The sequence below is a fragment of the Hemiscyllium ocellatum genome, chromosome 10 (assembly GCF_020745735.1).
Source record: "Hemiscyllium ocellatum isolate sHemOce1 chromosome 10, sHemOce1.pat.X.cur, whole genome shotgun sequence".
Taxonomy (NCBI): Eukaryota; Metazoa; Chordata; class Chondrichthyes; order Orectolobiformes; family Hemiscylliidae; genus Hemiscyllium; species Hemiscyllium ocellatum.
Genome location: NC_083410.1, coordinates 68,385,822 through 68,398,781, shown reverse-complemented (window position 1 = coordinate 68,398,781; position 12,960 = coordinate 68,385,822). Strand labels below are relative to the sequence as shown.

Below are 12,960 nucleotides of genomic sequence, written 5' to 3'. Positions count from 1 at the left end.
GCTCCACAGATACTGAAGCAGTCCATGCAACAAGATCTGGACAATATTCAAGTTTGGGCTGACAGCTGGAACTAATATTTGCACCATACAAATGCCAGGCAATGACAATCTCACCATCGTCCCTTGACATTCAATGGTGTTACTATCGAAGATCTCCTCTCATTTGGGGATTCAAATTGAGGTATACAAGATGCTAAAGGGGATTGACAAAGTCAACATGGAAAGGAAGTTTCCTAATGTCAGGCAATCTAGAACAAGAGACTGTAATTTTAAGATAAAGGGTAGAAGATTTAAAACAGATGAAGAGGAATTACTTCTTTCAAAAGGACCATGAATTTGTGGAATTCCAGAGTGCAGTGGATGCAATGATAGAGCGCAAATTTAGGGAGGAGATACAGATTTTTAATTAGTGAAGGGTTGAAGGGTTATGGAAAGTTGGTCAGAAAGTTGACCTGAAACCAAAATAAGATCAATCATGATCAAAGTGAATGGCAGAGCAGTCTCAAGGGGTTGAATTGTCTACTCCTGCTCCTAGTTCTTATATTCCTATGAAATAAGTGACAGAAGTGTGGATTTCTCTCCCAGAGAAAGCAGATGTTAAACCACTTTCTTTAAAATTAGATTCTGTTATACTATTGGCTAGCAAAAATGAAACTTCAGCTAAGGCAGGTGGATGGAATTAGGTCATAGTTCAGCCATGATCTCAGTCAATGGTGGCATGAATGGTCAGCTACTGTTCTTTTATTTCTAATATTCAAGCACTAATGTTCATTGAACAGCTCCTGCAAGTGTCCTCATTGAAAACAGTTCCATCAAAACAAAGCTTGGATTTTTGTTTTATTCTTTCATGGAATGTGGAAGTTGATGGCTAGACCAGTATTTAATTCCCATCTCTAATTTCCCAGAGGGCAGTTATGAGTTGATCATTTACATGTGACTCTGGAGTCACATGTAAGACAGATATCCATAAAAAAGGGCATCAGCAAATCAGATTTTTTTTAAAAATGACAATCAATAGTGGATATGTGGTCGCCATTAAACTAGCTTTTTAATTACAGATATAGCCCCACTGGTACTTGAACCTTTGTCCCCTCAGAACATTACCTTGGTATTCTTGGCTACTAGTCCAATGATGCTGCCACTACACTATTGCCTCCCTTAATCTTAAGGGTCTCTATTGCCTTCCAACAGAATATTCAGGGGAGCTAAAATACTCAATCTAGAATAATAGAATGTTTATAATCTAGAAGGATGCCAATAGTCAGCTTGCAAAGTTATTGTCGTTCAACTTCTGGTAAAGTAGTTCACTAAGTACCATTGTTTTTCCAGCTTGCCTCAGCAAGCAGGAAAGAAAGGTGCCCCAGGCTAGTTTGGTAAAAGAAATTTTCTGTGCTTTTAGCTGCATTTCCTTTGTAATATATATCCTCAAATAAAAAATGATTATTCTGCAATCTGTTTGACTGTTCTTAATTACAAAAAGAGTTTAAATTTCACTTTTAAAAAGTGGGTGCATTTCCTGCCAGATTAATTTTTGAGGAAGATTATAAATTGTTTAATTAGTTCCCACCCAGATAAACATAATTAGTATATGTTAGAAAGAACCACAAGAGCAGATGGTGCATCATTTGTTTTTTATCCACCATCCCAGACCCCACCCTTCCACCCCCCACCCCCAACTCTAGAGGCCTCCAGGTCATGCAAAGAACACTGGGTTTCTTAGTTTTAGACCAAACAATCTAAGGAGATGACAAAATTGCTAATAGCAACAGCCTATGTGACCTCTTCAAAAGTAATAAAGTGAAGCAAATTGCTTCACAGGAGCAATTCTGAAACCAAATACAACATTAAGCCACATATGATAATATTAGGTCACACATGGTCGAAAAGAAAAAGGTTATAAGTAATGAATTAAAGGGAGAAAGTGAGGTGGGGAGATTGAGAGAGAAAATTCAAGAGTTCATTGCGAAGCAACAGGAAGTATGGTAATCAATATAGAGTTATGATTTAAATTCAAGAGGTCTTTGTTGGATGTTGTCAAAATCCTCAAGGATCATAGGGCTGTAGGAATCACTGCTGTCCTATAAACCAAGAGATCAGCCTTCGGTTTGCGATATGGTTTGGTGAAGATTAGAGATAGGAAAAGGCAAGGCCAGAAATTAAGGATGAGGATTTTCTAAAATCAAGATGTTGCTTGACTGGGAGTCAAGGTAAATCAGCAAAGACAGGGTAATGTTTACATAGCTGAAAATGTGTTGCTGGTTAGGCAGCATCCAAGGAACAGGAAATTCGACGTTTCGGGCCAGAGCCCTTCGTCAATGTTGACATATTAAAGATACAAACAAAGAACAAAAGCAGACCTCTCAGCCCTTGAAGTCTGATCCATCATTCAATAGGATCATGGCTGATATGATTTTAACCTCAAATCTACATTTTGCATATTCCCTCTTTAATCCATTTCTAATCCTTTAAACTACAGGAGGACAGAATGGGCTGGTCAGATATGCTAATCAGTAGCAAAAGGAATTCAAATCTGGATAAACATGAGGCAATGTACTTGGAACAGATAAACAAGGCAAGGGAATGCATGATGAACAATAAGATCCCAGAAAGCAGCATAGATCAGATGGACCTTGGTGTGCATATCTACCGACGCCTTAACATATCAGAACTGGTGGATAATGCTTTTTAATTCATCAGTGGGATGTGGGCATGCCAAGCTAGACCACATTTGTTTCCCATCCCTAATTGCCCAGAGGGCAGTTAAAAATCCACCATGTTGCTATGGGTCTAGAGTCACATGTAGGCCAGACCAGGTAAGGATGTCAGTTTCCTTCCATAAATGACACCAGTGAAACAGATGGGTTTTTCCTGACAATCGACAATGGTTTCATAGTCACAATAGACTTTTATTTCCAGATTATTATTGAATTTAACTTACACCAACTGCTATGGCAGGATTTGAACCCAGATCCCCAGAATGTTACAGGAGAAAGGGTCACTCTAATTCTGATTTCTCTCTACAGGTGCTGCTAAACCTGCTGAGCTTTTCAAGCAATTTAGGGTCTCTGGATTAACAGTCTAGCAATAACACCACTAGGCCATCGCTTACTCACATTTTTATCAAGACAGATAGCATATTTCCCGTTATTAGTCAAGGCATAGAGTTTTAGAGCAGAGAGGTTATGCTAGAACTGTATAAAAACATCAGTTGGTGTGCAATTCTGAAATCCTCATAGGAGAAATGTGATAGCACTGGAGAGGGTGCAGAGAAAACTTACCTGGGTTCCTGGGCTGAAGAGTTTGTGTTATGAAGAGAGACTGGATGGATTAGGGCTGTTTTCCTTAGGTGCAGAGACTAAGATGATGATTGAGATGCATAAAATTATGAAAAAGGGTAAGAGACCTCTCCCTTTGATACAGGGATCAATGACCAGGTACATAGATTTGAGGCAAGAGGTGAAAGTTTTAGAGAAATGGGAGGAAAACATTTTCATCCAGAGGATGATGACAATCTGGAGTTCTGCCTATAAAGACGGAGTACTATACGTCATAGTTTAAAGATAAGTGATTGTCCATTTAAAACAGATGAGGAAAGTTTATCTGAATTTTATCACTCTTTGCAATTTATTTTAAACAATTTTTAAAGGCAGAAATAGATTTGAACTTTTTTAAAAAATACTCATTACATTTTAGGAGTATTTAGATGTGCAATGCGATGCCAAGGCAAGCAAGGTTATGAGTAGAGTACTAGAAAATGAAATTAGAATAGTTAGATGGTTGTTTTTTGACCGGTGTGGACACAATGTATACGGGATCTTTATCTTTGCTGTAGATCTCTGACTCTAATCGATCTCTGCCTTAAAAAATATTTAAAGGATTCTGTATCTTTTCAGGATGGGAATTCCAGAGTGACAACATTCAGACAAAAAGAAAGTCCTCATCTGTTTTAATGAACAACTCTTTATTTTTAAAATTCTAGTCATAGTTGAATTCTCCCACAAGAGGAAACATGTTTTCAACTTCCACCCAATCAAGTCCCCTCAGAATCTTGTGTGTTTCGGTTAAGTCACTGACTCTAAACTCCAGAGGATACAGGCCTTATGGCACAAGGCTATGCAGGCTGTATGTTCATTTCAGGAACTAATGTGGTTAAACCTTCTCTCAACAGCTTCAAATGCATTGATATCCTTCCATACACAACTAGCACTGTACAGAGTGCTGGGCTGTCTCACCAATGTCCTGTGCAACTGAAACATAACCTCCTTCCCTTTGCATTCAATTCCCCTTGCACTAAAACAGAACATTCCATTAGTTTTTATGATTATTTTCTGGACATGCATGCATTTTGCCTCAATCACAGAAGTAAGAGGACAACTACATCTCTCTGCATCTTCTCATCACATTTTGGGAAAGCAAATCTTAGCAGGACTTATACACTTAATGGTAAGGTCCTAGGAAGTGTTGCTGAACAAAGAGACCTTGGAGTGCAGGTTCATAGCCCCTTGAAAGTGGAGTCGCAGGTAGATAGGATAGTGAAGAAGGCTTTTTGTATGCTTTCCTTTATTGGTCAGAGTATTGAGTACAGGAGTTGGGAGGTCATGTTGCAGCTGTACAGGACATTGGTTAGGCCACTGTTGGAATATTGCGTGCAATTCTGGTCTCCTTCCTATCGGAAAGATGTTGTGAAACTTGAAAGGGTTCAGAAAAGATTTACAAGGATGTTGCCAGGGTTGGAAGATCTGAGCTACAGAGAGAGGCTGAACAGGCTGGGGCTGTTTTCCCTGGAGCATCAGAGGCTGAGGGGTGACCTTATAGATGTTTACAAAGTTTTGAGGGGCAAGGATAGGATAAACAAGCAAAGTCTTTTCCCTGGGGTCAGGGAGTCCTGAACTAGAGGGCATAGATTTAGGGCGAGAGGGAAAAGATATGAGAGAGACCTAAAAGGCAACTTTTTCACGCAGAGGGTGATACGTGTATGGAATGAGCAACCAGAGGAAGTGGTGGAGGCTGGTACAATTGCAACATTTAAGAGGCATTTGGATGGGTATATGAATAGGAAGGGTTTGGAGGGATATGGGCCGGGTGCTGGCAGGTGGGACTAGATTGGGTTGGGATATCTGGTCGGCATGGACGTGTTGGACCGAAGGGTCTGTTTCCATGTGGTACATCTCTATGACTATTTAAAAAACGTTTTATCACAATTTCATAGTTGACTACATTGTACTCTATTTGCCAGATCTTTCCCCATTCACTTAAGTCTGCAAAAAGGATAGAGGAAAGTTTTTCTTCCCTTCACAACTCTATTTGCTACCTACCTTTGTGTTACCAGAAAATTTAGCTCCCATACCTTCAATTCATTCAACAAAATCACTCATATAAATTGCAAAGATTTGAAGTCCCAGTTCTGACCCCATGACACATCACTCGTGTCATCCTGGAAAAGCTCAGCAGGTCTGGCAGCATCTGTGAAGAGAAATCAGTTAACGTTTCAAGTCCAGTGACCCTTCCTCAGAATTGATGTTAACCAGGAAGATGTTGATTTATATGCAAAGTATAGGGTGGGGGAGGACGGTCAGGAGCAAACAATAGGTGGGGATAGACCCCAAAGAGAGAGTAGAATAGTTGGACAAAGGAGAGGATAATGATCTGGCTAGGAAAGTGAATAACTGTTAATGGAAACAGTTAGTGACTAACAATAGATAGTGTGTAATGGCAGACTATGTGATAGCAAGGCCTGGTGTGTGGGGTTGGGGGCTAGGACATGGGAGTGTTCAGGCCCTAGAATTATTGAACTCAATATTGAGTCCAGAGGGCTGCAGGGTTCCCAAGTGGATAGTGAGCCATATCATAGTCCTCAGTGACTGCCTAATTCAGGCTCACCCCATGTAGATTCCACTTCCAGTTTCATCCCTCGTGCTTGGAATCCACTTGAGATCACAGATATAAATATTCCACAGACAGTTGCTCTCACCATATCCTAAGATCCACACTCAGTGCCATGCAGCAACAGAGAGATCTAGTTGTCCTCTTACTTCTGTGATTGAGGCAAAATGCATGCACGTCCAGAAAATAATCATAAAAACTAATGGAATGTTCTGTTTTAGTGCAAGGGGAATTGAATGCAAAAGGAAGGAGGTTATGTTTCAGTTGCACACTCTTGACCTCTCTCTCCAACAGCAATGCATTACGCTGCTCAGGGTTGCACCACTCCACAGTTTCACTTCATCATCTGGTCCCTTCTGTGCTAACAAGAAACTTTTTCTTTCAGGCATCAAGGCACACAAGATACAACACCTTGGAGGTATCCAAGGCCTTCTGGAACTCTCTTCCACTCCCCTCTGACTCCATCCTCTCCCCCAATCTCACCATCTGTCATGTGTGCACCACCCAAAGAAAAGTGGTGGGGTGGGGGAGAAATGGTCCAAGAACAGTAGTTTACTTTCTCAATACAATCTTGCAAGCCTATTGACCACCACCTGCCCTACCCATCTCAGATCAAATCTAAAAGTTAAAAATCACAACACCAGTTATATTCCAACAGGTTTATTCAGAAGCACTAGCTTGAGGAGCGCCAGTCCTTCATCAAGTGGTTGTGGATTGTAAGACATAAAATTTATAGCAAAAGTTTAGTGTGATGCAGCTGAGATAATTTATTGAAAAAGAACTTGATTGTTTGTCAAGTCTGATCTTTCAGAATTACTATGTTGGTTTCATTTCTTCCACAAGTAAATCACAGAACTTTTTAAAAGATACATTCTCAAGTGAACTCTAACAATAGGAGCCTTGTCAGCTCAGAAAATGCATTGAAGGTGTGAGGCTAAAGTCTGTCTGTGCCTCAATGTTCAGACTGATTCTATTTCTTAAAAAAGGGGATTCACATGGATTCATGCTGTTTTTGAGCAAAATAAAATGTAATTCTGCAAGTACAAATTCATCCCACAAACCTGTGTGCGTGCACATGCGGGCCTACATGTGTATGAGAGAGGGTCTGTGAAAGCATAGGACAGCAAGCGAGAGAGAGTGAAATCAGGTCAGAGCTTGGTGCATGTGTCTACTGCAGCCATGAACCCAAGGTCTTGGTTGAGGCCATCCCCATGGGTACCTATCAGCCTTTGTTCGGCCATTTTGCACTGTTGCCTGTCCTGAAGTCTGCCTTGGACGCTGGAAACTTTTGTTATAAATTCTATGTCTTATGATCTTATACTCCACAACCACTTGATGAAGAAGCATGCTCCCAAAGCACGTGCTTGCAAATAAACCTGTGGGACTATCACCTGGTGTTGTGTGATTTTTAACTTTGTCCACCACAGTCCAACACCAAATACAGATCACATCTAGAATCTTTCCAATGAGAACCACAACATACAGATCATTTACACACTGCATGATAGATATACTGCTTCAATCACCACCTCAATTAAAAGGAGACTGAATATCCATTTAAAGTAAAAAGCTGCAGAAAATGATTGAAGCCTTACTTAAAACATAAACTCCCATATTTCAAAGTCAATGAGAAAAATAACTGGATGTTGTACACAGAGACCATAAAACATTTTTTTTCAAAACAATGATACTGACTTTATGATTACGAATTAGGTCACAACTTCTGGAGTATTCCTTTCGGAAAATAGCTTCAGTTCTTTATACAGAAGCTGGGGGGGTGGTGGTGGGAAAGAGGGCAAATACTAAACACCAAGAAAACCAATTATACATATAAACAATTACAAATTAGTGAACTTACAAACACATTTTTAGCACTGGTATTGCATTAACATATACAACAACAGGACCATTAAAACATTAGTCTTACAGTCAAAGTACTGGAGCCTTTGTCAGTTGTCTAACTTAAATGTTCATTGTCTTGATGATAAAGTATCTGAATTATATCAGAGTTTTCAAACAAAGATGACAAGGCCAAGATTTACCAGTGTTACAGATGAGATAATTACCTTAAATTGAAGTGGAGCCAGACGTCCTATTCACACCCACACGATTGACTAATGGCTCTAAAAGGTAAACATATAAATCAAATTGTCTCAAGTACTTCACTGAAACAGAAGTTAAAATAGTGATGCTCAGTAAATTTGCTAGCTCACTGCGCAAATTCACTAAATAATGCAGCTCTGAGCTACAAAAAGTATGGATCTGGATTATTCTCCAACTAGACCTGGGACGCTAAGTCCTTTTACTTGAGGTTACCCTCAGATTCATGCAAATATTATATACACTCCCAAGTAAGTATTTATTGTATAAAAACTAGTTAAACATTTATTTAGTTTTCCTTAACGTGAAAATGCCATTACTATTAGTTTAAAGTCATTCCATTGCCTCAGTATATAATCTCTTTGAAGCTCACTTTTATTGTGGATCTTAAATTTTATGCCTTCTAGTGGAAATAGTTATGCACTTTCATAGAAGCTTTTAAAAAAAATTTCTAAGTGTCCACCATTTTTGTTCTAATAAAAACATATTATTGCTCTCCTCTTAAATAAAGTCTATCTTCTCTATTTCATAAATGTAACAGTATTTTAAAAAGGGATTAAATGTACAGTAATTTTTTTTTAAAACCCACAAATTGATATTTGTGCTTTGGTCTTAAAGCCAACTGTCCCTTAAGAAACCATCAATTTAGTTTTACCACAAGGAAAAACATTGCAAACTCCCACTCCTGGGTGAACAGAAGCAATATTTAAAATTGTCCTTTGATGCCAAGCACTTGAGGTCACCGTTGAGTAGCAGACTCAGCTTATACTCCCATCAGTGCTTTTCATGAGGATCCATCTGGTCAATGTACACATGGGCTCATGAATCAGTATAGCTCTGCAGTGGATGCAGGTGACCAACTGTTTAAAACCACAGGGGTGATGTAAATCAGGCTGAAGACCAGCTCAAGCTGACAAAAATCAATAGAGTTTGAGAGGTGACAATAAAATGAAGTGATCTATTATGCAAGAATAAAAACAGCATGACGTATAAAGTAAAGTAATCATTTAATGCTAGCAGGTTTTGTTTAATACAGAACCAATTCCATGATGTTTAAATTAAGTATGAAATTTAAAGTGATATTTAAGGGGGAATAGCGCTACCCATATAAATGCTGGCAGAATAATGATTGTGTGATGGCCATACAATTAAGGCAGAAACAGAGACCCAATGCTCAATATCGTGTACTTTTCAACAGGTGCATGCAAACCTGGTTCAGATGCTAAGCTGGCTGATGATTCCATTTTCTGTTTTTACTGAAATTAATTCAATCAAAATGTAAATCGAGCCCTTACAAAATTGAAACAATTTAGTATATTCCCAGGGTTAATCATTCCAACATTAAAATACTGTCATTTGAAGTACTGCCTGTAATGACAGTTAAACTTTGCCTGTACCTGTATTATTTGTATTGTTCCACGCTGTCATGAGACAATTGTAGTCATATAAAAGGTTAACACAAAATTCTCACTTAAGGTTCAAGGCCTTGTAACTAACCCTCATTTTGTGCTCAAAACATTCTTACCCCCTGCTTATGGAACGCAATGCAATCCATGGATTCATTTCAGACACGTTGGGAAAAATTGTCAACCCATGTCAGAAACACTGACTTTCAGAACAGTGATCGCTTGTGCTGTACATTGGTGAATCTTACTCCAGATTTATCTTACAACTACAGCATGTCTAGCAATTATACATTGCTATCGTAAAAAAAGGGGCATTTATTCTGCAATGTGGAAATTCAGATGACTAAAGCAAGATACTTTGCAATGATGTTCTATCACCTTGACCTACATTCACATTCTAAAATGGGAGAAAGTGAGGACTGCAGATGCTGGAGACCAGAGTTGAAAAATGTACTGGAAAAACACAGGCCAGGCGGCATCCGAAGAGCAGGAGCTCCTCGGATGCTGCCGGCCTGCTATGTTTTTCCAGCACCTCATATTCTAAAATATAAATCTTAAGATACTTTGATGGATTGGATGAACATTTGATTCAGAAATTAAACTCCAGTGTTAATAAATTCACCATAAAGTATCTTACAAGAATGACAACTATCCAGAAAAGGTTAGTTTTTTTAAACTAAAGGAACTTTAGTTTAAAAACCCACCTAGGTGAAAACAGATGAAAAAACTAACTCCTATTGTTGCAGACTTGGATATTTATTTTCCTTCAAATGAGAAATTTCCCACCACAACCAACTAATTCGACCCACCACTTCTTTGATGTCAGGTAAAGCCATTAGTACATACAATTCAAAAGGATCCCCCAGAAGGAACTTTTGTTTAGGTAACATTATATTGTTAAATGAAATGATAGAATTTTCATTACAGGTAGTTAGAGTCAGAGAGATGTACAGCATGGAAATAGACCCTTCGGTTCAACCCAGTCCATGCCGACCAGATATCCCAACCCAATCTAATCCCACCTGCCAGCACCTGGCACATATCCCTCCAAACCCTTACTATTCATATACCCATCCAAATGCCTCTTAAATGTTGCAATTGTACCAGCCTCCACCACATCCTCTGGTAGCTCATTTCATACACATACCACCCTCTGCTTGAAAAGGTTGCCCCTTAGGTCTCTTTTGTATCTCTTCCCTCTCACCCTAAACCTATGCCCTCTAGTTCTGGTCTCCCCAACCGCAGGGAAAAGAAAGACTGTCTATTTATCCTATCCATGCCCCTCAATTTTGTAAAACTCTATAAAGGTCACCCCTCAGCCTCCGATGCTCCAGGGAAAAAACAGCCCCAGCCTGTTCAACCTCTCCCTGTAGCTCAGATCCTCCAACCCTGGTAACATCCTTGTAAATCTTTTCTGAACTCTTTCAAGTTTCACAACATCTTTCCGATAGGAAGGAGACCAGAATTGCATGCAATATTCCAACAGTGGCCTAACCAATGTCCTGTACAGCTGCAACATGACCTCCCAAATCCTGTACTCAATACACTGTCCAATAAAGGAAAGCATGCCAAACTCCTTCTTCACTATCCTATCTACCTGCAACTCCACTTTCAAGGAGTTATGAACCTGCACCCCAAGGTCTCTTTGTTCAGCAACACTCCCTAGGACCTTACCATTAAGTGTATAAGTCTTGTTCTGCCGTAAAATTTATTTATTTACATTCTAGAACATCCATTTCATTCCTCTTTTGCTACTTGGATAGATTGTAAAAATTAAATAAACTCCAATATTCTCTTTCCTCCCCCTCCCCGCCCCCAGAGTATACTTGATGGGAATATGAACATTAAAATCTAAAGTACTGTTTCCGAAAGTGAACCCAACTCCCAGTTTGAAATCCTCAACCCTTGTTTCTAAGGACTCCATTGCTTCAATCATTTTGGCCTAAAACTTTCTGAAACTCTATGATGAGAACTACATTTGTACAGCACTTTTAACCTATTAAAAACAACCCAAGGCACTTCATAAGGCAGTTATCTCTATTTTAATGGTACCATGCCACACAAGGGCTTGGGAGCAAAAGCTTGGTCCAAAAAAAAACGTTTTTAAAGAAAATCTTAAAGCAATATAGATGTGGATATGTTTACAGACAGAATTCTAATGGTTATAGCCTGGTTAATTAAAGGCATAACCACCTATGGTAACACAATCAGCAGAAAGCCAGAATAGGAGTACAGATATCTTCTAGGATTTTAGGTCAGGAGGAGTTTATCGAAACAGTGAGACCATATAAGACTTGGACATCAGGAATGCAATTTTTAAAACTGAGACAGAAGGCAATAGATATTGGAGAGTGCATGAGTGAAAGCAGAGTAGGATGTGATGCCAGTTCGAATGTGGGCAGCACAGTTTTTGATGAGTTCAGGTTACAATAGGGGGCAAGATGGGGGCCCATCCAGGAAAGCACTGGAATAATAAAGGCTTGGACGGCAATTTCAGCAAGGATTTTTGCAAGTGGCAGGGATATGCCACAAAAGGTAGAAGTAGGATATCTGGCAGTGTAACTGACATGGGTGATCAGAAGTTCATCTCTGGGTAAAACATGGCACTGCATTCATACACCGTCACTTTGATGTTTCAACAAGTTTCTACACCTGAAATATTGCGTACAGTTCTGGTCGCCATATTTTAGGAAGGATGTGGAAGCACTGGCAAAAGGTGCAGAGGAGATTTACCAGGATGTTGCCTCATTTGGAGGGAAGATCTTATGAGGAAAGGCTGAGAGACTTAAACCTGCTCTCATTGGTAAAAAGAAAGCTAAGGGGGTGGGAGAGGGGAGGGATTTGATAGAGAGAAACAAGATGATCAGAGGATTAGATAGGGTAGACAGTGGAAGTCTTTTTCCTAGGATGAGGATGTCAGCTTGTACAAGGGGGCATAACTACAAATTGAGGAGTGATAGATTTAAGACAGATGTCAGAGGCAGGTTCCTTACGCAGAGTGTGGTAAGGGAGTGGAATGCTCTACCTGCCAATGTAGTCAACTCTGCTACATTAGGGAGATTTAAACAATCCTTGGATAAGCACACAGATGATTTTGGGATAGTGTAGGGGGACGAGCTGACAATAGTTCACAGGTCGGCGCAACATCAAGGGCCAAAGGTCCTGCTCGGCCCTGTATTGTTCTATGTTCTAAAGTGGTTCTGGATATACATCAATGTGAAATGATCAGTACAGGACATCCCCAGATTACAAACAAATTCTGTTCCTGTGTACATACATAAGACTTTTACACAAACAAGCACAATGCTGCACAATACAAAATATCCATTTACAAGTACGAGCAAATTTAAATATTAACATGGGATCTCACTTGGAATTACAAATATTCATAAGTTCAACATTGATAAATTGGAGATCTCTGGGGTGCAGCTCTCCTTAATTAGCCTTCCTCATACTGGCCCAATCGAATCATAACTCTTACTTCCCAAGAATATACTTTATTCAAAACATCTTACTTGAATGTTACAGAATTTGCAAGAAAACTCAACTTATTCCCATACAGGATGTTCCA

General features: G+C 39.4%; 1 protein-coding gene across 1 annotated transcript in view; it reads right to left on the bottom strand.

Annotated features, from left to right (window-relative positions):
- Window positions 1-12,960, bottom strand: part of LOC132819796 (rho guanine nucleotide exchange factor TIAM2) — a 401,154-nt gene that overhangs the window by 349,279 nt on the left and 38,915 nt on the right. The window contains exon 2 of the mRNA XM_060831569.1: window positions 7,950-8,006. The gene's annotated coding sequence lies outside the window, so the exon portion shown is untranslated. The remainder of the gene's footprint in view (window positions 1-7,949; window positions 8,007-12,960) is intronic.